This window comes from Lutra lutra, chromosome 4, assembly GCF_902655055.1.
Source record: "Lutra lutra chromosome 4, mLutLut1.2, whole genome shotgun sequence".
Classification (NCBI taxonomy): domain Eukaryota; kingdom Metazoa; phylum Chordata; class Mammalia; order Carnivora; family Mustelidae; genus Lutra; species Lutra lutra.
In genome coordinates, this window is record NC_062281.1 from 70,649,758 (window position 1) to 70,677,339 (window position 27,582).

At 38.3% G+C, this 27,582-nt stretch overlaps 1 long non-coding RNA gene across 1 annotated transcript in view; it reads right to left on the reverse strand.

Annotated features, from left to right (window-relative positions):
- Positions 1-23,601, reverse strand: part of LOC125099004 (uncharacterized) — a 47,307-nt gene extending 23,706 nt beyond the window's left edge. The window contains exon 1 of the long non-coding RNA XR_007127002.1: positions 23,473-23,601. This is a non-coding gene — a long non-coding RNA (uncharacterized LOC125099004). The remainder of the gene's footprint in view (positions 1-23,472) is intronic.
- Between the last annotated feature and the right edge of the window lie 3,981 nt (positions 23,602-27,582).

A 27,582-nucleotide genomic window follows, 5' to 3' on the forward strand; every position in this document is an offset into this window, starting at 1 on the left:
TCGTTCTCTGAGGCAAAGCAAAGCAATAGAAGTTTCCAAGCAGAAGTGATGTCATGGTTCCAAGAATTCAGTTCACTCGCTGCATGACCCAAAGCAGCAAGTGCAAGTTGAAGACACAGGGTCTATCCCTATCTAGAGAGAGCTAGTCAAGAGATTCCTGTTCTCAAAGGAGGAAAACAGTTTCAACAGAATAATAGAGTATAAGACAGGAATCAAGAGATGGGCAATTAGATGTCAGCATTAGACAAACACCTAGGTAAAGAACACATTCCTAGAACTCTTCTTCCAGGTTTACTAGCAACAAGATAACCTGAAAAATGACTGCTTGTGAACTCTACCTATAAGTGGTACAAAAGTTGTGTCAGCCTTGGTCAGTATAAACTGAGCATGTAAAATGAAGGTGAGAGAAAGTAGGATGAATCAACTGAGTGTGTGAAACCCTTGCATAAAGAGAATTTTTAAAAATATAAAGAGTATAAAGAAAGTACAAAGTATAAAGTAAAGAGAGTAAAAGTATAAAGAGAATTTTTTAAAAAATGACAGAAAAGGAATAAACTGGGTAAAAGGAAAACAATGAATTAGGACGTAAGACCAAGCCAGTGACCAAACTCTATATAACTAGTGAAGATTTATCACAAGGTTTTTCTTACATAAGTTTTTTCTGGTTACTTCAACTCATTTTTCACATGATTTAATTAGTATAAATATGAAAATTGATAAAATTTGGAATAATTACCCGTAGGTAATTAACCTGTTTATGAGCAAGTCACTATTAGTTTAAAGTTCCAACTAAGAAACCAAATAAGATATTGTTTATATCAGAAAATGAGTAAATAAAAGTACTTCTGCTTTTAGTAATAGTGGACTGAGTGACGTGGACCACTCTTCCCTGCAACAAAGTACCAAAAATCTTCCAAGAGCTAACACAATATTAAGCAATTATGTGTCGGAGATCTAGAATACTGAGGGGAAAAAAGTACACAAAGCTACCTTTGCTAATTAAAAAGAGAAGACTAAGAGATTAAGATGAACTTTTGGTGAACTTCCAGGGCTGGAGGGGAAAACTCAAGGTTTTATCTTACAGGATGGAAACCTTGGTACATAACTCAACCCATTTTGAAACAAGTCCCTTAAAGACTATATCCAACTAAAAGTTAACCAGATTAAAACCAGCACCGGAACAGTCTTCAGAATGTCTTTTTTCATCTGGATATCTCAGGATATCTTATTCCATAAGTTTAGGTTAAAGTTATCTTGAAAGATCACACACCCAGACACTTGGCAGGCAAATAAAATCACATCTGTTAACAAAGATAACATCATCTTAGCCCTCAAATTATTCTAGTAATTTTTCCATAAGTAATTTTTCAAACACAATGTCCAGTACAAAAAAAAAAAAAAAAGAAAAAGCAACTAGAAAAACAGTACAAATACAAAGATATGGGACAAACTATAAAATACCAACAGAAACAATAGAAAACAAGAAGGCCAATAAGAAATTGAGATATTGGAAGTAACAGGCACATTCTATAAAATAAGTAGGTTTTCTGTGTTAAAAAATATAAGAGGGGCACCTGGGTGGCTCAGTGGGTTAAAGCCTCTGCTTTTGGCTCAGGTCATGATCCCAGGGTCCTGGGATAGAGCCCCGAGTTGGGTTCTCTAATCAGCAGGGAGCCTGCTTCTCCCTCTCTCTCTGCCTTCCTCTCTGCCTACTTGTGATCTCTGTCAAATAAATAAATAAAATCTTTTAAAAAATATATAAGAGATGAGCTTGAAAATTTTGGCAGGAAAAGGAAAACCATAAAAAGTGACAGAATACTTTCATCAGTACATACATTTAAAAGCAGACTAGACATAGCAGAAAAGAGAATTAGTACATTTAAAGATATGTCAGGGAAAAATCTACAATTTAATATTGATACAAAAGGATAAAAACTGTGAAAGAGATAGTAAGAGACATTGAATATACTGAAAGTTGCCTAGTAAATGTTTAATTGTAGTCTCCAGTGATTAGTTTTATGTGTCATTCTCAACTTGGCTAGGCTATCATACCCAGTTACTCAATCAAGCACTAAGGTAAGTATTGCTATGAACATATTTTGTAAATATGGTAGACATCTCAATCAGTTGACTATAAGTAAAAAAAATTATTGTCAATAATGTGGGTGGACCTCAGCCAATCAGTTAAGAGGCCTTAAATCAAAACTAAGATTCCTTTGCAGAAGAAATTCTGTCTCTAGACAGCATTATCAATTCTTATCTGAGAGTTCCCAGCCTGCCAGCCTGCCCTATGGACTTCAGACTTGACAGTAACCATAACTGCATAAGTCAATTCCTTGAAATAAATCTTTTGTCTCTGTTTTTCTCTCTCTTTCTGTGTGTGTGTGTGTGTGTGTGTGTGTGTGTGTGTGTGTATGCATACCTACACATTTATGTGGATATTAACATTGGAAAACTGTGTAAATTTTGACTATGTAAAACAATAATAATGACATATAATGTTACTGGAATTTAAAGTATATTTTGAAGGGTTAAATATACAAAAAACATGACAAAGTTTATGTAAATTATAAATGGAGTATACATGCTCTAAAATTCTTGTATTATCTAGAAGAGTAAAAGTTTTTGCTAACATTAGACTTTGATAAGTCTTAACATTAGAGTCTTAAGTCTTAACATTAACTTAAAAGTCTAACATTAGACTTTTGATAAGACTTGTAAGTTCTAGAAGTAATTACTAAAATAGAAAACAAGTATATCGACTTCCAAATTTATAAGGTAAAGGCGAAAAATTGAATTATGTTTTTAAAAATATTCAAGTGAAAGAAAAAGAATAAAAGAAAAGAAAAGGCAGGACCAAAAAAAAAAAAAATTGCATAGACAGATGGTAGACTTTAACTTGACTATATAAGTAAGTGCATTAAATGTAACTGGATTAAAAAGCTTTTTTTTTTAATTAATTTTTTATTTTTTCAGCATAACAGTATTCATTATTTTTGCACCACACCCAGTGCTCCATGCAATCCGTGCCCTCTACAATACCCACCACCTGGTGCCCCCAACCTTCCACCCCCCACCCCTTCAAAATTCTCAGATCGTTTTTCAGAGTCCATAGTCTCTCATGGTTCACCTCCCCTTCCAATTTCCCTCAACTCCCTTCTCCTCTCCATCTCCCCTTGTCCTCCATGCTATTTGTTATGCTCCACAAATAAGTGAAACCATATGATAATTGACTCTCTCTGCTTGACTTATTTCACTCAGCAGGATTAAAAAGCTTTTTAACAAACAACTCCTGTTACCTTAGATTAAAGAAAAAATAAAATGTATACTGTTTAAAAAGACTTCTAAAGTATAAGAATACAGAAATGCTTAAAGGATATAACAAGATACACCATGAAAACATGAACCAAAAGAAAGCTTATGTAGCATGTAAGTACTGCACAAAATAAAACTTAAGGAAAAAGGCACTGGTAAAGTTTAAAAAAGTCCCTTTGTAATGATAAAATGTTCAATTCACCAGAAAGATATAACAATTCTAAATGATACACATCAGACAACATAACCACAAAATAAAAAAAAAAAGCAGCAGAAATGCAAGTAAATTGGTTACATCACCACCATGTTAGTGAGTCTTAATATACCTCACACAGTATTTCAAAAAAGAGGCAGACAAAAATCAAGAAAATAGCAAATTTGAAAAACATGATGATCAAACCTGAATTAGTGGATATTATGGAACCAAACTCAATAACTTCAGGATGCACTTCCTTTTCAAAAATACAGCTTTAGAGAAGAAAACACTAGACCAGAAAGACCATCTCAACACATTTAAAAGAATTGAAATCTCAGAGTATATTCTCTAAGCACAATGTAATTATGTTAGAAATTAATAAGCAGAAGATACTCTAAAAATCTTCCCATATGGTTTAATATAAGAAATATACTTCTAATTAACCAGTGGGTCACAAAAGAAATCACAAAGATAATTAGAAAATCTTTGAATTCATGGATATCACAACTAGTATATATCCAAACTCATGGAACTCAGAAAAGAGAGAACACAAAAGGAAAACACATATGCTTAAATGCAAATATTAGAAAAGTCTGAAATTTAGTGAGCTAAGCTTTCAGATCTACAGATAGAAAAAGAAGAGTAAATTAAACCTAAAGAAAATAAAAAGAAAGAAGTAACAAAGTCATGACTGTAAATTATCGTAACAGAAAACAAATAGTGGGACCCAAGAAAAGCCCAATTTATCAACACCTTGAGAGACTGATCATGCAGGGAAAAGGGAAAGCACAAAAATACCAGGAAAGAAGAGGATGATGTTACAGACACTAAAAATGATAATAGGAGGAAAACACAATCTTACACCAAAATTTCTCAAAATTTAGGTGAAATTGACCAATTATTAGAAAAAAAAAACAACTTAAGAAACTGACATGAAAATAAATAGAATTTAAAACATTCCTATGAAGAAAACTTCAGGCCTAGGTAGCTTCACCAGCAAGTTATTCTAAATATTTAGGAAATAACACTAATCTTACAAGAAATCTTATAGAGATCAAAAAAGAAGAATACACTCTTCAAATAACTTTAGGAGGTCAAGATAACCTTGGTTCCAAAACTGGACAAGAAAGAAAAATTGCAGACCAATCTCACTTGTGAACAGAGTTTCAAATATTCTAAATAAAATATTAGTAAATTGAATCTAGCTGTACAAAGAAATAATACAATACGACCAGCTTTGATTTGCCCCAGGAATTCGAAGTTGTTTTAACATTAGAAAATCAATGTAATTCAGTCCATTTACTAAATATTATGATGATCTGCAGAGAGGCAGAAAAAGTATCTGGTGAAATTCAACATCTTATCAAGACAAATACTAGCAAGTGACAAAAAAATATCAAGCATTATATTTAATGGTGAAATCTTAGACATTTCTTTCTGAGACTGGGGAGGAATGAAGGTGCTACTGTTATCTCTATTCCACATTATGCTAGAGACTTCAGCCAGTGCCAGAAGGCAAAGACAGAATAAAAGGTAAATGGATTAGAAAGAAACCAAAGTTCCATTTTTCATGGATGACATCAATATATGTAGAAAAACCCAAAGGATTCCACTGATTATTAGGACTAATAAAGATGCAGCAAGTTTCCCGAATTCAAAATCAATATACAATAATCAAGCATGCCGGCAGCATTCTTCTTTACCTGGGGAGTTGCTACCTGTTCATTTGCTTTGTAATACTGTCAAGCTGCACGTTCACATATTGTGCACTTTTTTTTAACCCTTACCCATTACCAGGACCTTAAAGATGTGATACTTAATCTAATAGGATCTATCAACTTAATAGAGAGGCAACATGTATGTAGCTCTTGTATCCTGAAAAGCAGTAATACACATATATGAAAATAGTTAAAACCTTCTTTAATGGACACCTTCATGGATTGATTCCATTCTTATTTTAATGTTTGACTTTCTTGTTAAAGCAACAATTTCCTGTACATCAATTACAATATACCCCGTTAAAGTATGACAGAAGCTATCTACCCACCAAAGCATGCTACTTCCCTTTAGATATTTTTGTTTAAAATAGACTTTTACTTAACAATTCTATGTACCTAGCTTTCGACAAAAATGATCTGTATATTCTACTTGGCACCTGATGCACTAGTCCATACATAAGCCTTTACCAGAAGGAAAGGGTCACTCAGAAAGAAAGAACCATTTCATAAACCTGTACAGCAAGATGTTGTCAGTAGAACTGAGATGTTCTCTTGAAGACAAAGTATGACAATTTCTTTTCATTCACTGATCAATAGATTAAAAATAAGTTGGATATATATGGCACAAACAAGCACTCTTTGATTCACTTATTGCTGGTTGCATTGAACATTGTTAAAATCTATTGGAAGCCCAAAGAGCCATTAGCAGAGGGTGGCCGTCACAGCAGCCCCGTCATTGGGCCTAAAAGCAGAATAGAATAGCAGTATCAGACCTCATGTAGGGATACAGTTTAGAACTCTGGCAAAACTCCCATGCTCCTAGGGTACCTGCTTTCTTTTACAAAAAAACGTCATGTGGTTTAAATGCCTGAACCACTTTTCATCTAAAAAATACCATACACTACTGCACAGTTATTGTAATAAACCTATATTATATGTTCATTAGACATTAAAAATACAAACACTGACATTCTTTGCCTTACCTGTTATGGCACAAGAAAGCATAAACGAGTCTGTCAAGTAACAAAAAGATTTTGTTAAACACCCCAAAACTAGTCTGTTATTATTCTGCCTGTCAGGGGGAAAAAAAAACAGAAAACACAAATTCGTATCATTTTCTATTAACCAACTAAAAATAGAGGATAAAATGTAATACCACTAGAAAAATGAATAAGTTCTTGAAAACCATCACATTCTATAAAGGTCTAGCTTTTGGAAACTGTAACCCTGTCATTAAATTATTTCCCCAAATCCATTCACACAGTCATGTGCTGAGTCTAAGAGGAGGAGGAAAGATCATTTTTTTCCCCAAATTTGGTATCCAGCTTTCTAAAAAAAGACAAAGGCACATTTTATCATCCTGGAAGAAGTGACTTCAGTGAAGCAGATAAAGTGTCTAATAAGGCCTAATTATCTCATGTTGTGATTCTTCTTAAATCACTTTTAACCTCAGGAAGAATTTTAATTATCTTGTATAATAAAGTCTTTCCTTATTTCACCCCCTCTAGGAGAAAAGGCATATTAAACCTTATTTTTGTCAAAAGATAAGAGCAGTATTAAGTTTAAATTGATGTCATTATGAAATATTCGGTATCAGGGTTACAAATTTCAACTTTAGTAATTACTCTATTGGTCACAAAAAGAGTATCATTTCACCACCAACTCCTAGAAAGAGGCCATCACTGCTCTCAGCATGCATGAGATACACCAGGGACAGTGCAGAGAGAGAAAAATGTATTCTTTCTATTCCAGTAGAGTCTTGTGATTCCAAGGTTAAATTATTGAAGCAGTTTGGGAGGTACTTTTTAATACAATTTTCAAAAAGTTTTCTCCTCATTATCAACTCTTTAATAAACACTTCAAAGTTTCTGTGAGCTTCCCTATTGGGAAAAATATTAATTCATGAGTCTTCTTCCAAAACATACGCTCAGTTCTCTCGTTGGGATTCAAGAACTCAAGAAGGAAATATTATGCAAGTGTCTGCATATGGAAAGACAAAGTTTCCCTTCGTCTTTTTTCTATTTCTCCTACAAATGCACTCCCTTCATGCTTGGCACATAACCTCTATCCTGCAATATGATTCTGGCGCGAGGCAGGGGCTCTTCAACTGGGGGGAGGGGAAGGGAGGCATATGGGGGAGTCGCTTTTGAAACAGGATGTTAATCTCTTTCTCTCCTCTTCATTCCCAATCTATATAAAGTAACAGCAATAGTTAGCGTTGACTACCTGCTGAGAATTGTGATAAGCACTTTTCAACACATTTATCTCTTTTTCCTTCACAACAACTCTATCCCCATCTACCAATGGAGTCATTGATCCTTAGACATGTCCAGTGGCTTTCCTGAGGTTACCTAACTAGTAACTGGTGGAATCTGAATGCATCTCTGTTCCAATACAGAATCCATTTAACCACTACACCAATTCTTTTTTTTTTTTAAGATTTTATTTATTTATTTGACGGGCAGAGATCACATGTAGGCAGAGAGGCGGGCAGAGAGAGAGGAAGGGAAGCAGGCTCTCTGCTGAGCAGAGAGTCCGACTCAGGGCTCAATCCAAGGACCCTGGGATCATGACCTGAACCGAAGGCAGATGCTTTAACCCAGTGAGCCACCCAGGCGCCCCAAAATTTTGGGTTTTTTTAAAGTTTGTTTTTTTTTTGACAGAGAGAGAGATCACAAGTAGGCAGAGAAAGAGGGGAAGTAGGCTCTCTGCTGAGCAGAGAGCCCAATGCAGGGCTTGATCCCAGGACCCTGAGATCAGGACCTGAGCCAAAGGCAGAGGCTTAACCCAATGAGCCACCTAGGTGCCCCCACCACACCAATTCTAACACAACCTTTTATTTCAACAGAGAAGTAGCTACAATGTCAATATTCATGATGCCTGGAAAAGCACGGCATTTTTCCTATACTTCTATGTTTATGTAGTTGTCTTCGACCCTTGCCACAGAAAAACATTTGGTTGAAACTTTAAAGCATCTCATCCTAGTGCTAAAATTCATGTTGGAGAATTACATAGATGCAGAATTCAATTATGTGGTATTTTACTCACAGGAACTCAAGTTCTCTTTGGCTTACTACAACAGAAGACTATGTTTCATTCTGGTAAAATCCCATAGGTGGTATACAGGGAGTGGAAAGAAAGAGGTCATTTGTGCATTTAGGGGTCCAAATTTTCAGGGGTTCCAACATCTCACAAATTCACCGTAGACGTCAACTTCTAACCTGGGTCCTTGGAAAGAAAGAGTAGAGGGTTTTCTGAACCAGACATTATACTGTGTCAGGCACTATTCTCAGTATTTTAGACATATTAACCCATTTCATAAAACCACTTATGATTAGTCATTTATTATGATATGTAAATAATGTTGCTTTAAACTGTATTATTCAGTTTTGTACTGGGAAGTTTAAACCACTGCTTCCTAATCTTTCTTGAACTATTAATTTGATTAGTTCACTTAACACAAAAGTCAACTTCAGACAAATTGTCCTATCTAATCTGTTAAAACACAGACTGCAGGGCCCCAATCCTAGAGTGTATGATTCAATAGATCTGGGATGATGTCCAAAATTTTTCCGTTTCCCTAGGTGACACTGAGTTATTGATATAGATAAATCAAAGGGTCTTAACTTGCAAAGGTGTGGTAAACCCCACCTAGAGAATATGGATCCTCAGAATCTCTGGGGAATGCAAGAGAATGGTATATAAGAATGGGTACAATTCTGGAGCACCTGGGTGGCTCAGTCAATTAAGCTTTTGTCTTTGGCTCAGGTCGTGATCTCAGGGTCCTGAAATGGAGCTCCAGGTCAGGGTCCTGAAATGGAGCTCCAGGTCAGGCTCCCTGCTCGTGTCTGGTGGGGAGTCTTCTCTCCCTCCCTTTGCCCCTCCCCCATGCTCTCTCTCTCTCTCTCTCTCTCTCTCTCTCTCTCACTCTTTATTATTCTCTGTCTCTCCAATAAATAAATAAAATCTTTTTTAAAAAGGAGTGGGTACAACTCTGATTTTGATTAGGATCATAGAAAACAATGTCCCTGGGGACACCTGAGTGACTTAAACATCCAACTCTTGATTCCGTCTCAGATCATACGATGCCTGCTTCAGAATCTCTCTCTCTCCCACTACCCCCTCCACTCGCTCTCTCTCTCTCTCAAAAAAAAAAAAAAAAAAAAAAAAAAAAAAAAAAAAAAAACAACTAAAAAGCAAACAACAAAAACAAACAGAAAAAAACCACTGTCCCTGGATATTATAATGAGATTTCTAAAAGTCATGTAAGCAGACAAGGCTTCAGCTAAAATTATATCGTTTTGAGTTTGCACATCTCCAGGGAGGAAGAAGATGTCACATTCTGCTGTGTCCTTTATGCTTGGTGGGGCTTCCCTAACCCTTTCTGAAAAGAAAACTTTAGATATTTTAGGGCAACCTGATTTAGAGCCACTTGGATAGAGAGAAATGAGAAGGCATCCAGGAAGAGATCTCACAGGCAATCCATCTCTCTAGCTGAGAGCGATACTGAGATCATGATGAGAGATGGGCCCTCTGAAAACAAGCCCTAGGAAGGCACTGACTAGCCAACCTCATAACCTGTGTGAGGTGGATACACACAAAATAAGGACACCATCCCTCAACTCTGGTCTGCTTCCGACTTTGTAATTTGAGAAGAAGGCAGAACATGACATTGTGATCGATAACCCATTCCTCTTCCTCCATGGGTAATATTGCTTAGAATCCCTTCAGTGCCAGAGTCAATTTCAAGGGCCTCTACAGAACAGGATTGTATCTGGGGTCTTTCAAGTTCCGACCTTGAGATTGCTTTGTACGACATTCTTCTAAAATAAATTGTTACATGTTTTGGATTCTGCTGCTGATTCTCACTGCCTTTGCTAAATTTGTTATTTTAAAAGTCCTGTTTTAACCACAAATGAGCAACTCAATTCTGCCTTCCATTCAGAGAGATTGTTATCATTATACCAAAAGCTGATCTCTTCCTATTCTCTTAAGACTATGTTAGATTGGGAAGGGCAATCAGTTACTCCCTCCTCTCCATTCCTTCCATCTGAAAAGGACCTGGCACGGACAAAGCCAGTCACCACCAAGCACAGGACCTCCTCACTAAGCTCCAATATGTAATAAATCTCTTTAAGAAAAAGAAGCTGCTCCCTGAGAGTCTCTGAGTGAGTGTCCTTTCATCTCCAAGCATTTCTATAAGAAAAGGAGACAGCAGGATAGAAGCCATGAGGTGGCAAGGGAAAACAGGCCATGCTAGCAATTCTCCCATTATCATTTCATTTATTCTTTCAGTAAATGGTTATCAGAGACCACTCTATATATCAGTGTACATACCAGTATACCAAGACAGTGCTGGACCCTGGAAGTATACAAGGGAAAAGAGACACACAGACCCTGCATCTGCTTTATATTCCAACAGGAAAACATATTATTAAAATATAAAATAAATATAAAATATTGAAACATTAAAAATATAAAAATATTAAAAATATTAAACAACTATATGCAGTATTAACTAACTGTGGTGCAATTAGTTTTGTGGGACACTGTTACAGTCTGAATAGCTGAGCTGGTCCTGAGCACCGGAAATGCTTCCCTGAGGAACTGACTCCTATACCAAGTCCTAATAGAGGAGTGGAGTTCTCTCATAGGAGGGATACAAGCAGGGCAAAGACCCAAAGGCCCAAATGTGGGTGCAGATTGGGGTATTTGGGAAACTAGCAGAGGACTGTGTAAATGAGAGAAAGACAGCAAGATATCCAAGAGGAGATGGGGTTCCTGGGAATTCAGGTGGGGAGATCAGGAGCCCACAATCGAATGTGAAACCTCTCCAAGCATCAAGGATGTTGTCCAGAATAATCAAAGTGCTGTCCTTTGATCCACTTTTCTAATCCAAAGCGTCTCGTGGAGCGCTTGGCAGAAGAAGATGTTCAATGAATGTCAGTTGAATAATGAATAAATTAATCAGAAATGTAAGCATGTGTGTAAAATCTATCTTTCACATATTGGAATCTGTGCTCTGGTCCATTTGCTGCAATATTGCAAAATCATATAAGTGTGTGGGTTTCTTGAATTTGAAAAGGCAGCCTAAAATAATTATTGAATTCTGAGCCACTATTCTCTCTAGTTAATTCCCAATGTAGCATATGCACTCTTATCCAGAATTTCTAGTTCTCTGTCCAAATGAAAGAAGAGTATTTTCAAAAGACATATTGGAGCATTTATATCATATCCGACACCAGAAAATCCTAGAATTTTTATTTATAAGAGCCAGAAGTGATAATGGTATCAGAAGCAGCCGAAAACAATATGGACAATAGAACGAAAGACCTCCTCCCTGAAAAATTTTTCCACCCTTTACATTTTTTTTCATATCTGTCCCCATCGCTGAATGTGTTCAGCCAAAAACTTCAAAATTTAAAAGCAAGATGGACTTTTTAATCAGTTGATGTTTTCTCATTCTCCCTATTCACATTTATATTCATCCATTTATATTTACTGAGCTGTTACCATCTATATCAGGCACCATGCTAAACGCAAGAAAAACAAAAGTGGGTATAACATATTCTTTACTGTCAACAGTGTTAGAAGGAGTTGATAGACAAAAGGTATTGAAATATCTCAGGTAGAAAATTTGTGTCTGGGGCAGAGGAGACACCCAAGAAGAAATGGTCAGTTCTATCTGTGAGGGGAGAGGGGGGTGGCGGTGAGACAGGGAACCTGTTACAGGAAGGTAAAGACAGGAAAGGCTCATAGGTGAGCTGACATTTTCCTAAGTGTTGCAAATGTTCACTCTACAACCAAGGGACACAGAGAGGTAGCATTCCAGGCAGAAGGAGCAACGAGAGCAAATGCAAAAGGAGCTGGAGTACTCCAAGAGCTCCCTGAGGCTTGGTAGAGAAGACCACAGGGTTTAAGGTAGGAATACTTGTTCCTGTCTCAACAGAAGCACATTGTATTGAGGAAAGGACAGCTACTGAAGATTCTTCAGTATCTTCAGTGGGTTGGGTGGAATTTAAGGCTGAAGACGATTATCCAGGCAAGAAATATTACCAAGCTAGAAACAATAGAATTAATATGGTTTCATGAAAATATTGGTCTAAAATAATAGGATAGTTAATCCAACTTTCATCCCATTAACACATTAATACTTTTGTATAGGATTATTCAAGGGTATGGTTGGCTAGACTTAGAGGTCATCTAACTTGGTGCCCTAATTTGCTGAAGAATCTGAGACCCAGAGAAGTTAAGGTCCCAGAGGTAAGCAAGGTGAGTAGGCTGAGGGATCCTCAGTTTGGGCCAGCTTTCCTGAAGGCAACTGTCTCTTCATCTCTCCCTACTTTATTAATCAATTAGTACCAGCTGTCAAATACTACTACTAGGATTGTATTCTTAAGGAACTATGCAAGAATCTGTTTATAATACAAACCAGCGTTTCATTTTATATCTTGTACACTCACTTGTTTATAGTACATTGTGCTTGCCTAAAATTATTTTTTAAACTTTGGGAGTGCTCTTTTCTGTAAGACCCAATGAACAAGGACCATACAGAAGGCAGTGATCATTAACATTTATAATGCTCATTCAGATTTGTCTTTCATTTTTTGCCTTGTGGTGATCTAAGGAAGTCTTTTGTTTTACAAAAATTATAAGCTTAATTTAAATAAGCTTAATTTAGCCTCAGCTCATAATCTTGGGGTCATGATATTGAGCCCCACCATGGACTCCTCGCTCAGCATGGAGTCTGCTTGAGTTTTTCTCTCACTCTTCTGTTGCTCCTCCCTCACTCTCTAAAATAAATAAACAAATAATTTTTTAAAAAAATAATAGGCCTCTGTTTGAAATCCAGTTCTGCAATTTGCTAACCTTATTATCTTTGGTAAGTCACTCAATCTCTCTGTGCTTCAATAAAATGGGCATAATACTAGAACCCCTCTGGTAGGGTTGTGGAAGTCTTAAATGAGTTAATGTACTAGAACAGTGTGACATATGGCAAATACTATAAGTGATAGCATTTGTCAGCATGGATAAAAAAGGTTTCACTAGCCATGGGGTGGTCCAAAATGGGACCCTAACAAAGACAAGGCTTAGCTTTGTATTTCACCGGAGGTTTTTCTCTGGCTGTTTTGAACCTTCTGTGAGTCTATTAGGATGTTTCATATGACCAAATTAAATTTGGATGAGGTGATTCTCCCACTCTCTTTGTTTGCGATTATTTTCTTCTGACTTCCTGACTCTTCAAGTGTTATCTCTTCTCATTAAGGAAATAGTGTTGTACCATTTTGCAAGGACTAAACTTACCTGAAAATATCACAAACTCTGCTGAGTACTTACTAATGATGCAGTTGAATCTCTTCAAATAATGAGAAATTCATTCTCATATCTCCTGAATCTGTAGCCAGCTGCCAATTTTTATTGTTCTAATTAGAGGTACCCGTTTGTTCAACAATAAACAGACGCTGAGACATATTAGGTGGTGGAGATGAAGTTAGGAATACGGAGACATTTCCTGTACTCAAGGGAATCACCATTTTTAGGGGATTTGTTCATTGTACTCCCATCCACAGAGTACCTACTGAAACCCAGGCCCTCTTCTTGAGAATGGTGGATAGTGCTGAATGGGATCCACATAGTTCTTGCCTTCATGGAGCCCCAACTTTAATGGGGGATACAAAGAACAGATAAGGAGACAAAAAGGCACACAATTACAAACTGAGAAAATGTTCTGTGGGCAAAGAACAATCTCCCCGCTCCTCCAGGGGAGCAGGTCTGTGTAAATAAGCTGAGAAGAGAAAGCCACCATGAAAAAGCAATGACCCAGGAGCCTGCCATAAAGGAGCATAGGAAAAGACGATCAAAGTAGATGGAACAGTGTAAGTGAAGGCCCCATAATAGGAACAATTTAACTCTGCTCAAGCAACAGAAGTAGCCCAGTGAGGCTGGGCAGAGGCAGCATGGCACCAGATTAGACTACAGAGACAAGCAGGGACCTGACCTGCAGAACATTGTAAGCCATTCCAAGAGTGTGTATGTTAGTCTTAAGGCAGCAGGAAGTCATGAAAAGGTTTTAAAAAGGTGATGTACAATTTAGCCTTTTTTAAGGTTCCACTGGATGATGCTTTAAGACTGGATTGGAGGGTTTAACAGTGATATAGATGGAACCAAGGAAAGAGCTGAGATCATCAGGCAGCCCATCCCACTGCCCACTCTAGAGCTAACACTGGTAAGGAAGAGAACAGTTGAAAGGAAGCAGAGAAATTCCGATTCATCTGCAAATAGAATGTGTGATCTCACTGATGAATTAGAACTACAGGATGGGGAACATGGCAGAATCAAGGATGATGCCCATGTCTGCGACTCAGGCAAATAAGTAGACAAGGGTGAGAAGGACTGAGGAAGAGCCGGTTTCATGAGGGAAAAAAAAAAAAAAAAAAAATCTGTTCATTTTTTTTTTTAATTTGGCCTTACACAGAGAGATCTTTTTGTAAATAAGTACCTTGTAGTAGTTAAGTCCTAATAGAGTTTCATATCAATAATCCAGAAGATCGCTTTATGCACTCTGACTCACACTGAATTAAATGCAAGGGAGGGTGGCTCTCATCCCTGGATCACTTTCTTCTCTGGGTAGTGGGCATCCATTACTATATGTGTCTGGTAAAGTAACACTAAGAGTGGATAATCTCCCAAAGGCATTTCGCCTGCCCTCCTCCCAGCCCAAACTTGGCTTGGTACTAGTTTAAGCTGCCTAATAATGCAGTTGAATCCTTAACTAGTCTGACATTAGAGCACGAAATGAACAGCCATCTTATAATACCACGTTACACTGAAATTTCAGTGTGTTTTCATAGCTATGTGGCCACCTCCAAACAATTAGCCTGACTGAGGGTCAGTGAACTGGGGAGTCTGGAAGAAGAGTCAAGGCCCCCAGAATGATTAGCCTAACCCAGTCATGACATTCAGATTCCCTTTGCTGATGATCAGATCAGGGATGGGCATGTGATTCTACTCTAGTCAATTCCAGGGAAGGAAATACTGAGGGCTTTTGCAAAAGAGTTTTTCTTAGTCCTAAGAAGGAGACACAAGGAGAGACAAAGCCAATAGAAAGCCCACGAGCTAAACAGGAGCCCCTCCTCCTTCCTTGGATGTTGTGCTCTTCCTCAGCTTTCCGTGATACAGGACAAACAAGTACCTCTTTGTTAAGCCAGTTTGACCAAAGGCTTTCTCTTGCTGATGCTAAGTGTATCTCCACCAATATATATAAGTCCCATGACTTGGGGAAATGGTCAAATCATTGCATGTTCTACTTGGGGTGGGGGGTGCTACTACATTATTTTAATGCTACGGATACCTATTTTTAAGAAACCTGTATATTCTCTCTAGAGTTTCTAAACCAAGGTGACTAGATTAAGTTTAATGACAGAAGAAAGCTGCCAAAGAATTAATATACTTTTCAATAATGTTTTCTACAGAATTATAGGATCACTTTCAAAAGAGAAACAAGTGAAAGAAGTTCACCAAATGGGAAAATAGAAAAGTAAGAACATATTGAAGACCACATTTGAGTAAATAACCCCTGAAAAAAAAATAAAAGAATTGACAATAAAGGAGGTTTTCTTTCACTCTCTTCTGTCTCTTGATTTATTATCTACCAAGTCAGATGAAAAGTAGAAATGGTACTATTGAAGTTAAGAGGGGAAAATTATTTGGAGGGCACCTCTGATGTTGTAACAGCAGGGAATTATCTGAGCATCAAAAATGTCTTTGGATGGCAGGTTATAAAGAGAAAGGACTTACTGGTCTTTGTGGTCCCCAAATCTTGAAACAGGTAAGTCACTAGAGCAGGGAGAGATTAGTATGGATCACAAGATAAACAGACGGTATCAAAAAAAAAAACTATGTTTTTTGTGCAGCTGAGCACTGAGGACCCTGAGGACAGGGAGACCTAGACCAGAAACAATGGGAGAAGGGAGAAGGCTGCCCAGCCCCCTTCCACAGTGCCATGTCAGAGAGCAGGCCAGGCTCCATTCCTCCAAGGCTACCTGGCTGGAAGGAAATATCAGCTCGCACTGTGTAAGTCTGCACATTTCAGATTTGGGCCACTACAGAGCTAGTCTCTTTCCCCGGCTATTTTCAAAAATGTCACCTTAGGTATAAAGCTTATAGTGGTTAGAATGTTCTTGGAATATTTAACCCTCTCAAAAACATAAAGTCTCAAACTTTTCATCTTCTAGAAGAAAGTGAATGAAATAGGTTCCTTTTTTTTTCCTCTTGAGATTAAAGGAAAATTCAACTCATTCCCCTATTTCATACTATTTGTAGCAACTACAATTTATTCTAAGTTTCCCACTAAATTTAGTCAAATGCACCCACATAAGTGCTCATGTGTGTATAAATAAACATGAAGATGTGATTTACTGTGAGCAAAAATATGAAAAGAACAGATTCACCTAGCAAATAAATTAAGGGATGTCTAATCACTTTACAAAATTAACCATTATGGGAGCTCTTTAAATACTGAGTTTCTATGATGAGTTTTCATAAAATTATTAATTCATAAATATTGATTTACATAACATGTCACTACTCTCTCAACTGCACCCACTTCACAGCACCGGGCCTTTTATGATGTAGAATTTACAATAAGACCTCAATTACCTATGTAACTGATCATCGTCCTTTAAAAAAAGCTGAAGACAATTGGATTTTTTCCCTCACAGGTAAAATAGTAACTGTGAATATGACCAAATAACCTAGACTTTGAGAAATGATCTAATGTCAGACTCTCTTGATTTTTTTTCTTTGGTGTCGTAACAAAACCACAGCCTGTTCTCTCCTGGAAATAGTGATGCCAATCAATATGCCAAGTGGTTGTGCTCAGAGTGGAAATGAGATGAAACTTGGCTGGGGGCTTCTCCTCTCTCTAGTAAGACATTTTGTTTCCTGTGACGGGCACCACCTGCCCCTAACTTCCATCTGGGAGAGGATGAGTGGGGATGGGAGTTTCTACTGTTTTCCAGAGCTAGAGGTACAATGTCAGCAGTGCAGAGAAGTGGGCATCACTGATGGCAGTTATCAGGTCCTATAGAGACACAGGAACAGGCCAAGAGCAAGGACCCTGTCCCTCTGGACCTAAGATGGGAAGCCAGCAGGATATCTGGTACCACTACAGGAAAGCTAGCTGTGCCCCACAGAGCACAGACCTCCTGGGTCCTCACCAGCAGAGGCTGTGAAGGCCAGAGCAGAAGCAAGTGCAGGATCATTACAGAGCTCTTGTGAAGACAGCTGTGAAGACATCTGTAAGGACACCTGGGAGGATAGCTCTACGGATACCTGTGAGACCTTCCCTGAGAGGAAACCACAGAAATCCTGGGAAACACTTGGAAGAAGACCTGTTTACATCAAGGGAGTTAATGGGACATCTTATAGCCATTACATGGTTTTGGGGCCTTTGCACTGAACTATTCCCCCTTTCTGAAATGTTCTTCCAGATAGATACATCGCTTATCTCAACTCCTTTGGGTCTCTGTTCAAATATCACCTTATCAAGAAGAATATCCCTGACCACTTTTCTTAAAATAGTAATACACACACAAATAGTACCCATCCTGTGCCATTACTTTCATTTTTTAATGCACTATTAAATCTGACCTATCTAACATATATATATTTATTATTTGACTATTTCCACGAGAAACTCTGCAAGGCAGAAATCTGTGCTATTTTAGCTACTGTTTTATTCCCAAAATGTAGATTAGTGCCTGGCACAGAGTAGGCACTCAATTATTATTTGCTAAATAAGCAAACAAATCCATCTCATGCTGTGGTGTAATGGTCTCTCAGTTCTTTGTCCTGGTCTAGCTACAAAAATTGTCATATCTTAAACCTTGTCATCACCGATAATCAATTGTCCCACCTCCACATCTCTTTCTTCTACTGACTTATTCAACATTTCCCACCACAAACATTCCACAGACTTGGTAAGATGCCTTTACTTTCTCCAAACCATCAACTCTTCCTTCAAACCCAGCTCTTTCCTTCTGCCAGTTCAGCTTCCATAGAATAACAGTCAATAACATTTCTTGATGCTCTATATTTCAGTTGTCTTGCCCTGCTGGCTCCCCAGCCCCGAGGGGTCCAGTCTCACTTCTTTGTGACTACACCCTACAGTTCAGCATTGCCAAAGAGAGTCACACAACAGAGCCAATTAGCTAATTAGCTTAAATTCTATCACCAACTTCACATGGGTTCTCCAAACTCCCATTTTATTCATTCACTTTCGCCACATTATATGTCCTCCTAGTTTACAGAGAAAATAGAAGCCATCATATGGGAAACCCATCATCTTTTTAAGAGCAAATACACAGATCTACTCATATCTCATATATTTTATCAATTTCCTTATCAAATTGGATCCCATTTCACTTACTTTCTGAGTAACTTATGTTACCAATTATCCTTTGTAATCTCATCTTCTTCCTATGATCTCATATTAATTTTCTAGTGTTGCTGTACCACAGACTAGGTGTCTTCAATGACAGAAAATTGTTGTTTCACAGTTTGGAGGCTGAAAGTCAGAAATCAAGATGTCAGCAGAGTTGGGTTCTTCTAAGACTATAGATTATGTTCATGTCTTCTCCTAGCTTCTAGCGCTTTACTGATAATCTTTGTGCACTCGTGAACCATCACCCCAATTCTTGTCTTCATCTTCATATGGCATTCTCCTGTCTGTGTCTCTGTAACCAAATTTCCACTTTTAATAAGGACGCCGGTCACTTAGATTAGGACCCGCCCTACAGCAGTATGACCTCTTCTTAACTAATAATATTTACAATGAACCTATATCCAAATAAGGTCACATTCTGAGATACTAGGGGTTGGAACTTCAATATATTAATTTTGCAAGGCTCAATTAGATCCGTAACAGATCTGCATCCTTCCCATTGGCCTTCATATATGCTTAAATCTCTCCCCTTAAAAAAATTTAACAGAGCTCACATTGCAGTCTATATTCTGCCCCTATCTCTGTTCTCTTAATAGTCACTTAAAAAAAAAAAAAGTGTTGTTTTTTTTTTTTCACCTGATATCTTTATTTCTTTATTTCCCAGTCTCCCTTTAATCCACCCCAAATAATCTTCCAACAGCCCACAAAAGGTCAGCAGTGGCCTCCTGGAGATAACACAATGGTTATTTTTTAGTCCTCAGATTACTTGCCAACCTTCTTGAAATAGTCTCCTCCACTGGGGATTTAGCACTAGCACTGTTTTGTTTTGTTTTGTTTTGTTTTATCTTTCTACTCATTTTCCCACTTTCTTTGCAAACTAATCATCTTCCATGCAGCCTACAAGCAAGCCTATAATCCTTGATCATGGATCCTCTTCATTTCATACTCTGTATTCTCTTCCTAGGTGATTCCATACATACAGCTGGCTTCAGTGACCCTCCCCATCCCCAGACACAAGTAACTGTGAATCCTACTGCCTACTCGCTTCTTCTTGAATGTCCTAAACTTTTGTTGACTTCACATTTCTAAAACTGAACAATAAATCCTCACTTCATCACGCCATTAATAGAACAATCCTCTTCTTGTATTTGCAACAGCAATGAATTAAAGCATCATACAGGCTTGACTAAAGGACTGTATACCAAAGCAGTTATCTCTTCCTTTAACTTCATGTCACCCTCCAGTTAAATCAGGTTTAAAATACTTAAGCATCCAGGGTTATGACTTTTTAAAATGAAACATTTTACATTGCAAAAAGTTCATTAACTCTCATGACAATTTTATAAGGTCGTTTTCTCTAGTCACAGTCTGTAGAGGAGAAAACCAGGCTTGGAGAAGTTAATAATTCCCTCAGAATCACCTAGAGATCAAATAATGAAGCCTTGTTTTGACCTAAATCTGGCTCGAGAATCTGAATGCTTGGCTACACTACTAAACTACGACAACAATCATGGTATATATTGAAGTCATTGGGAGAAAGTAAAAAGCTGCATTTAGCCCTGGTTTTAAGGAATTAGAGAAAATATGGATAGAGAAAGTAGTCGAAGTCATGCTGTCTGAGCAAAAGGAAAGATTAAAGTGACCTGACATATGAGAGTGACAGTAGAATCCATTCCATGGACCAGAGGCCCTGTTGAGGACTATTCAGTAAAGCTGAACGTGTAAGTGAGGGCCATAAAATGGAATTTTTTTTTTTAATGCCAGGCTGAAAAGTTAAAACCTGAACCTCTAAACAATAGGAAATCAAGAGCAAAAGCACAGTGATTTTGGAAAGTGTGGGATAGTCTCTTTTTGTTTCCACTGTCTTTTCCGACAGCACCCCAATCTCTCATAGCCACTTTGGGCTCAGAAGGCTCAGTGAGGACATAAACTCCTCCTTTCTGAGTTATAACTAATAATGCATAGATAGGTACAGTCCTGTAATCCCAACAACAAACATGCATTAAAGGTGGTTGGGCTTTCCATACTAAATTTCTAGATCCTTCATAGAAATATACAAATTATTTAGAAAATGTACTTTCCTTGACCTAGTTATCTCTCCTTTTGTATAATAATGCATCACTTTCTCTATCAAAGATCTATGCCAGAAATTAATCTGAAAAATGGAAGATAGGGCTGGGCACCATTGTTCTGGGAGATTGTGATGCATTTCTTATGGTAACTATTCACTCTCAGCTTCCAAAATGCCTTATGCTTACAGTAGGGTTGATGTATCAGGAGATGAACTTGTTGATCCATCAAAAGAGTGAGATCATTCATAGATAGGTATACCTAAATGGACCAGACAACTTGCTCAGGACAGGAGACAGATGGAGCAAAATTGTTCCTATCTTCAAAGAGCTTACTGTCTTTGGAGAAAACAGACACTAGTCATATAAACACAAATATACCAATTGATATTGATGAAAACTCATACTACATAATTCACTTCAATGTGACAGATTAAAATTTGTTTTGCGTTTTATGTGCTATGGTCCCTGATATGCAATCTTGGAATTCCTATAGTACACAATCCATTGGCATAAGTCCTCCAGCAAGTTATTTAATTCCACTAAGGTTCAGTTTCCTCGTATATAAAATGGGAATTTCATCAGGATAAGTGAGATAATTTATGTGAAAGTACTTAGCATTGTGCCAATATGGACTAAATATTGGAATATATTAGCTATTGTTAACTCAGAGCAGTGCTTCTTAAGAATCTGCCATCTTTGATTCTACATGATACAGAATCTGATTAGTCAAATAGTTCTTAACTGCAACACATTGTTTTGTGCTATCAATAAATGTTGACTTAAGATATCTTATAGGCAAATCATTATGTAACATTTTGGAATTAGGAAAATAAAATGGAATCTTATTATCTAGTAAGGGAAACAGAAATGGATATCAATCGATATAGACACAAATGTATACACCATGTGGGAGCTGGACATGCTAAGTGAAAGCTGGAGATGGAAAAAGCCAGACTGGAGATGATTCAAATTGGAACACTGGAGTGATCCTCAGATCAACAGTAGCAAGCTTTGCCTGGATCTGGAGGCAGGACTGAAGCCCAGATGGAGGCAAAAAAAAAAAAGAGTGATCAAAAGGGAAACATTTCAATTTCATCCCAGCCAATGTCACTGGGCATGGTGTGTGTGTGGGGGGGGGGGGTGCACACACTTCAGGGAATGTTTCTATTCGAAGCACTATGACCATGATCATCCTAAGTGTTTGATGCCAACATCCACCCAGGATACAGGTCAGATACACAAAACAGTTCTAGTCTCAAGTGGTTAACATTTCTTTTACATCTCAGAGGGGTTGTTTAAAACTTTTCAGCCTGAAAACTTCTATCTTTCACACCTGCATTTAAATGTTTTTAACAACTTTATACACAATTGCCAAAACCTGGAAGCAACCAAGATGTCCTTCCATAGGTGAATACAAACAGATGAAGATGAACAACCAGATGAGTGGATGAAGACATGGAAGAACTTGAAATGTATATTACTAACAGGAAGACACCATAATCTGAGGAGACTACGTACTGTGGGACTGCAAGTAGATGACTTTCCAAGAAAGCCAAAACTATGAAGACAGTAAGAAGATCAGCATTTGCCAGGGGTTTGGTTGGGAGGCAGAGAAGGAGAGACTAGAGCACAGGCAATTTTTAAGACAGTGAAACTATTCCATAGGATATGGTCATAGTGGATACATGTCTTTACATATTTGTTGAAACTCACAGAACTTATAATGTCAGGAGTGAACCTTGGCATCAGCTGTGGACTTTGGATGATAATGATGTGTCCCTCCTGGTTCATGGACTGCAACAAATGGTAATTCTGGTGGGGGGTATTGTTAGTGGGGGAGGCAGTACATGTATGGAGGATAGGGCATATGGGGGCATACCAGATTTGCTGTGAAACCAAAACTCAAAAAAAAAAAAAAACACTCTATGAATTTAAAAAAATATATCAGTGGGAATGCCTGGGTGGCTCAGTTGGTAAGGGATCCAACTCTTTGTTTCAGCTCAGCTCTTGATCTCAGGGTCATGGGATTGAGCCCCTTCATTGGGTTCCATGTTCAGCGTGGAGTCTGCTCCCCCACTGCTCCTTCCCCTATTCTCACACACGTACTTTCACTCTCTCTCAAATAGATACATAAATAAAATCTTTAAAAAGAATAAGAAATCTTAGTGGAAGGACACTGTGTAGATGGTTGACAGGTATGGAAGGCAAGCTTCTCTTCCTTGTTGATCCTTTTCAGCTTTTCCAATTTTGCATCCTGACAATATATAACCTATTCAGTGAATAATTTCTTTACATAAAGAGACAAAAATAAATATCCACACCAATGAAATTTATTTGAAGTCTACAACTAATTAGATAGCAGTTAGTCATATATCATGTATGGAAATGTGCAGAAAGCATGATTGGTGATGCTGAGCCAGCTTTGAATCATTATACCCATTTCATCACTTAGGGAAGTGACACAGGCATATGAAGCCCTTTGCTTCAAGTCACACAGCAGCGTGCCAGGAATAGTTTTATCTGACCAGGAAGATGCTTCCACTTTCTCTCCCTGCTATTTTGCTGCTGCTTCATATTGCAAGGCACAGAGAATGGCAGTTCCATAGAACATTCTAACGAATCACAAAGACAAAGTAGCACAACAGATTGTCCAAAATTAATAAACCTTAAACCAGTTATATGGTTTGTTTACCTTTACCCCTTAGAAATTATAATCGACCTTCATACCTGAGCTCTGGCCTCTGCATTCTGGCGAAGCCATGTCATTGAGCCGGGGAGAGGTTTAAAGGTAACATCATGAATCTTCCAGCTTCCCAATAAGTAACACAGCAAGAGGGCACAGTCCCAGAAACTGGGGGGCTTCTTAGTTCAAGTTTCCATATAAGGAAATGGATACTAAAAGTGAAGATGAGAGACAGTGACGTAGCTGATATTTATTAAGAATAATGTATGAGTCATCGTTCAAAGTGCTCTTAGATATTAACTCATTTAACTCATATAACCACCCAGGGAAGTAGGTGCAGCTCTGGTTCTCACTTCACAGATGAGAAAATGAATATATTCGGAGGGTAATCATCTTGTTGAGGTCACTTAGAGATGGAATCAATCTATAAATTCTGGTAAACTCGGTCTACTTGGTATAGAATCCACTTGCTCCTACTTTCCCCATGCATTAGGATTTTAAAAACAGAGCCCACAGCTATCAGAAGGACTGTGGAATTTGTTCTCGTATAGAGGCCTGAGGTATTCTGAGGGAAGAAGGGAAGCAACCAAAAGGTTTCATTCAATTCAGAAGGGTCACCTTCTGGGGCAAGGAGTCAGCAGGGAGGTCTTTGTGTGGTGTAGTTTCAGGATCTCAATAACCAGGCTGGAATCTCAGGCATTAACTGGGACTCGTGCTATAGATGCCCAGATCCAACCCCAGGAGTAATTCTGATGACTTAGGAATCTCAAGGTGTGGTCCCCAACCAACATCAGCATCACCTGAGAATTTGTTAGAAATGCACATTCTCAGGTCCCATCTTGGACCTCTTGAATCAGAATCTCATAGTGAGGCCCAAAACTCTGTGTTTGAACAAGTATTCAGGGGTGATTATGATGTATGCCAAAATTTGCGAACCTCCACCCTGTGAGATCCCCATAACTGATCCCTGTCCTCTGTCCCCAGAGCACCTTATCTGACAGTCATTTTCTGCGTATCCTTGGAAGCAACCTGAACTCTCCTAATTCTGTGGGATGCCCACCTGTGACAGTAGCACATAAACGGGTGAGGGGGGCACCTGGGACTCTGACTTCTATTTCTTTTTTCTTAGTGTTTTAAAGAAGAGAGAAGTTAATTTCTCTTCTTCTGAAAATGCCAAAGGCAAACTAAATCATCAGGTTGGTTGTTTTTTGTTTGTTTTGGCAGAAATGAATCTCAGCAGGAAAATCTTTCAACCTTGGAGTGATTTATTCCCCTCAAATCCCAAGTCATCTCAGTAGCCTTGGCCATTTCTGGCATGGCCCAAGTTCCTCCTAAATCAAAAGGAGTACAATGCTTGCACGAGCTGATTTTTCTGACCCTCTTCCAGATTATGGGGAAACCCAGGACAGAATATCCCAAACCACATTCAGAAACTTCCCTTTTCCCCCTTTCTGTGTAGACAGCATGTTAAAAAGATGTGGAAGTGACTGTTCTAAGGGTCTGTTCCACCTGCTCGGAATACGGAAAACTACAGACGCTGCTGCTGTCTCATCAAGGAAATGGCTTCTGGAAGCCCAGTTGCAAAGAGGATTGTGTTCTTCACACGCCCTCTTGTGGCGACTCTGAGATAATGCAATCAGGGAAGGCCTTGGCTTGTGCTCTCCTAAAAGGCTCACTTCAGAGAATTCAAAAGCTAGGAATTCAGGATTTGGGAAGCTTGTCTTATCCTAAATTATGTTTGTTTGGGGCCTTGTTGAAATCTGTAGAGCTATTCGTCCTGAGAGGATTATGATGACATGTCCCAATTAAAGCTGTTTTGCAAAGCATAGCAAGTAAATACTAGCTTTTTCATTTAAAGAGCATCTAACAGTTCAGGAGTCTGCAAGCCCAGAGAGGGTAACTGCAGAGTTCGTAGTTGTGTTTATATGGGCAAAGCAAAATACAAGAGACAGTTTCTATCATTTGCAGGATTATTCAGCGGTGAAACCAAAAACAAGCCGTAAAAGAAATAGGTATGTTCATAGATCTGTAGGTATTGACATAAATATTCAATGTGCATCCTGCACAACCCCCCAGAACAAATCCCTCCCTCTTTTAGTAGAGTGCTGAAAGCTAGCACCCTCCACAGGGCTATGCTGCCTTGAGCAGGAAGGAGGTGACGACTCCTCAACTCCCCCAAGGAAACATGGTCCTTAGCCCTCTTTCACCTGAAGAACATCTTTCTGCCCCATCAACCTCTGAGAATGTAAAGCCTTCCCTGTTACGTGTTAAGTTTAGCAGTAGTGCATTCCTACTGTTTCTCTTCTGGGTTTAAGAAAGAAGGCTGCTTAAGGTTATAAACTCTCCATAGAAAAATAAGATCCAGTGCGTTGGGCGGTGTCTAGCGAATCACCTCCTCAAATAGATATTAATGTAAGGTCGATCATGGGAAGATTACATTAATTATTCAGTTTTTCTAATTGTCTAGAAATAAAAATAGGTTGTCAGAAGCTAGACAAAGATTTCCAGAACAGAGAAACATGGGGATGAGTGTAGGGATTAAGAAGCATGGCGGATTTAAGACAGGGCTTCTGCACCTTGGTTTTTGACTCATCAGTTGGATAATCCTTTATTGTGGGGGCCGTCCATCCCATGGACTGTGGAATGCACCGCAGCATTCCCAGACCCCCTAGCTGCCCAGGAGAACCTCCCCCAGCTGTGACAATATAAAATGTTTCCGGGCATTGCCAAATGTCCCCTGATAGCAAAAGCACCCCCGGCTGAGAATCATTGATTTATGAGAATGATGTCTGTAGCAAAATCATCAACACATTGTGATGGGTGAACTGAGATGGGACAGAGTATCTGACTGTTGGGGGAGCTCCCCAGAGACGCCAATAGACAGAATGGGCTTTGGAGTTAGTCAGACCAAGTCTCAGATGAAATGATGTGAATTTAGGTCTCTTTTTTTTCTCCAAAGCTTCAGTTTTTACATCTGTAAAATTTACATAGAAGATTAATAACAATGATAATGTAACAACAGTAGTAATCATAAAAAGGTTATTGAGAGGTTAAACGAAATAAAGGATCTGGTATGTTGTCTAGTGTTTAACAATGACAGCAGACAGTGTTCAGGCCTCGTAGAAGTTTCTAGAAATAAAAGGTAGCTTTTGAGGGCTGACCCAAAAAAGTCCCGGGAGACTGGTGTGGATGGGCTGGAAAAACCTTATACTTGGATCCCTTGTGAATAATGTCACCCTGGCTTCCTTCTGAAGAATTATTCCTACAACACAGCCTGTGTGGGTTCAGAACAAAGTGCAGTGCGGATGTGTTAGCTTTCCAGATAAATAATCACTCTGGGGCAGCAAAGCATATAAAATCATTCCAGAAACAGAAATATTTATAGTCCTTAAGTGTCCACTTTGGTCTCTATTTTTCAATCAGAAAAGTACGAAATCATCCTTTTATCTTGTGGAGTAAAATCCTTACACTTTTGTATCAAGGAAGCATTCTTGGAGAATTTGAAGCAGAAGGGACATTTGCAGTGGTGTTGGCGTCTGATAAATATCCCTTCTTAAAACAATGAAAGCTAAGTTTCCAGATGACTCCAGTAATGTTCCATGGGAACCTTAAGTGACTTGGGAAAGCATCTTCATTGCCATTACTGGTCTCTACAGCTTGAATGACATAATTTGTTTTTATCTTATAGAAATCACCGAAAAACCAAAAGATGTTCAAAACAATTTAAAATCCCCACATATTAACAACTTGTGGCATCAGTAATTTTTCATGAACTTCATCCCACTGAAGATGAATTCTCCTTTTCCCAGAATCTTTACGCCCTAATCTGGACACATTTTTTATTTTCTCCTTTCTCTCCAACATCCAGGATTCCTCATTGGAAAACCAGGAGAGGATTCAAATTCGCCGTATCTTAAACTTTGCTCAGGCCATTACCACTGTCACAAATTGTTCTAGGTTGAACTCTAGGAAAATAACAATATTTGCCTTATTTTATCTACAAAAATGATGAGTTCCTATGGGTCCACACTAGAACTCTATGCCTACTTCTCTCTTTTAAAGTTCTGCACATCCAATGTCATTTTCCCTGTGGGATTTTCTACAATGACCCCCTACCCTGAAATGATCTCCCCTTTAGAGGGGTGACCCTGAAG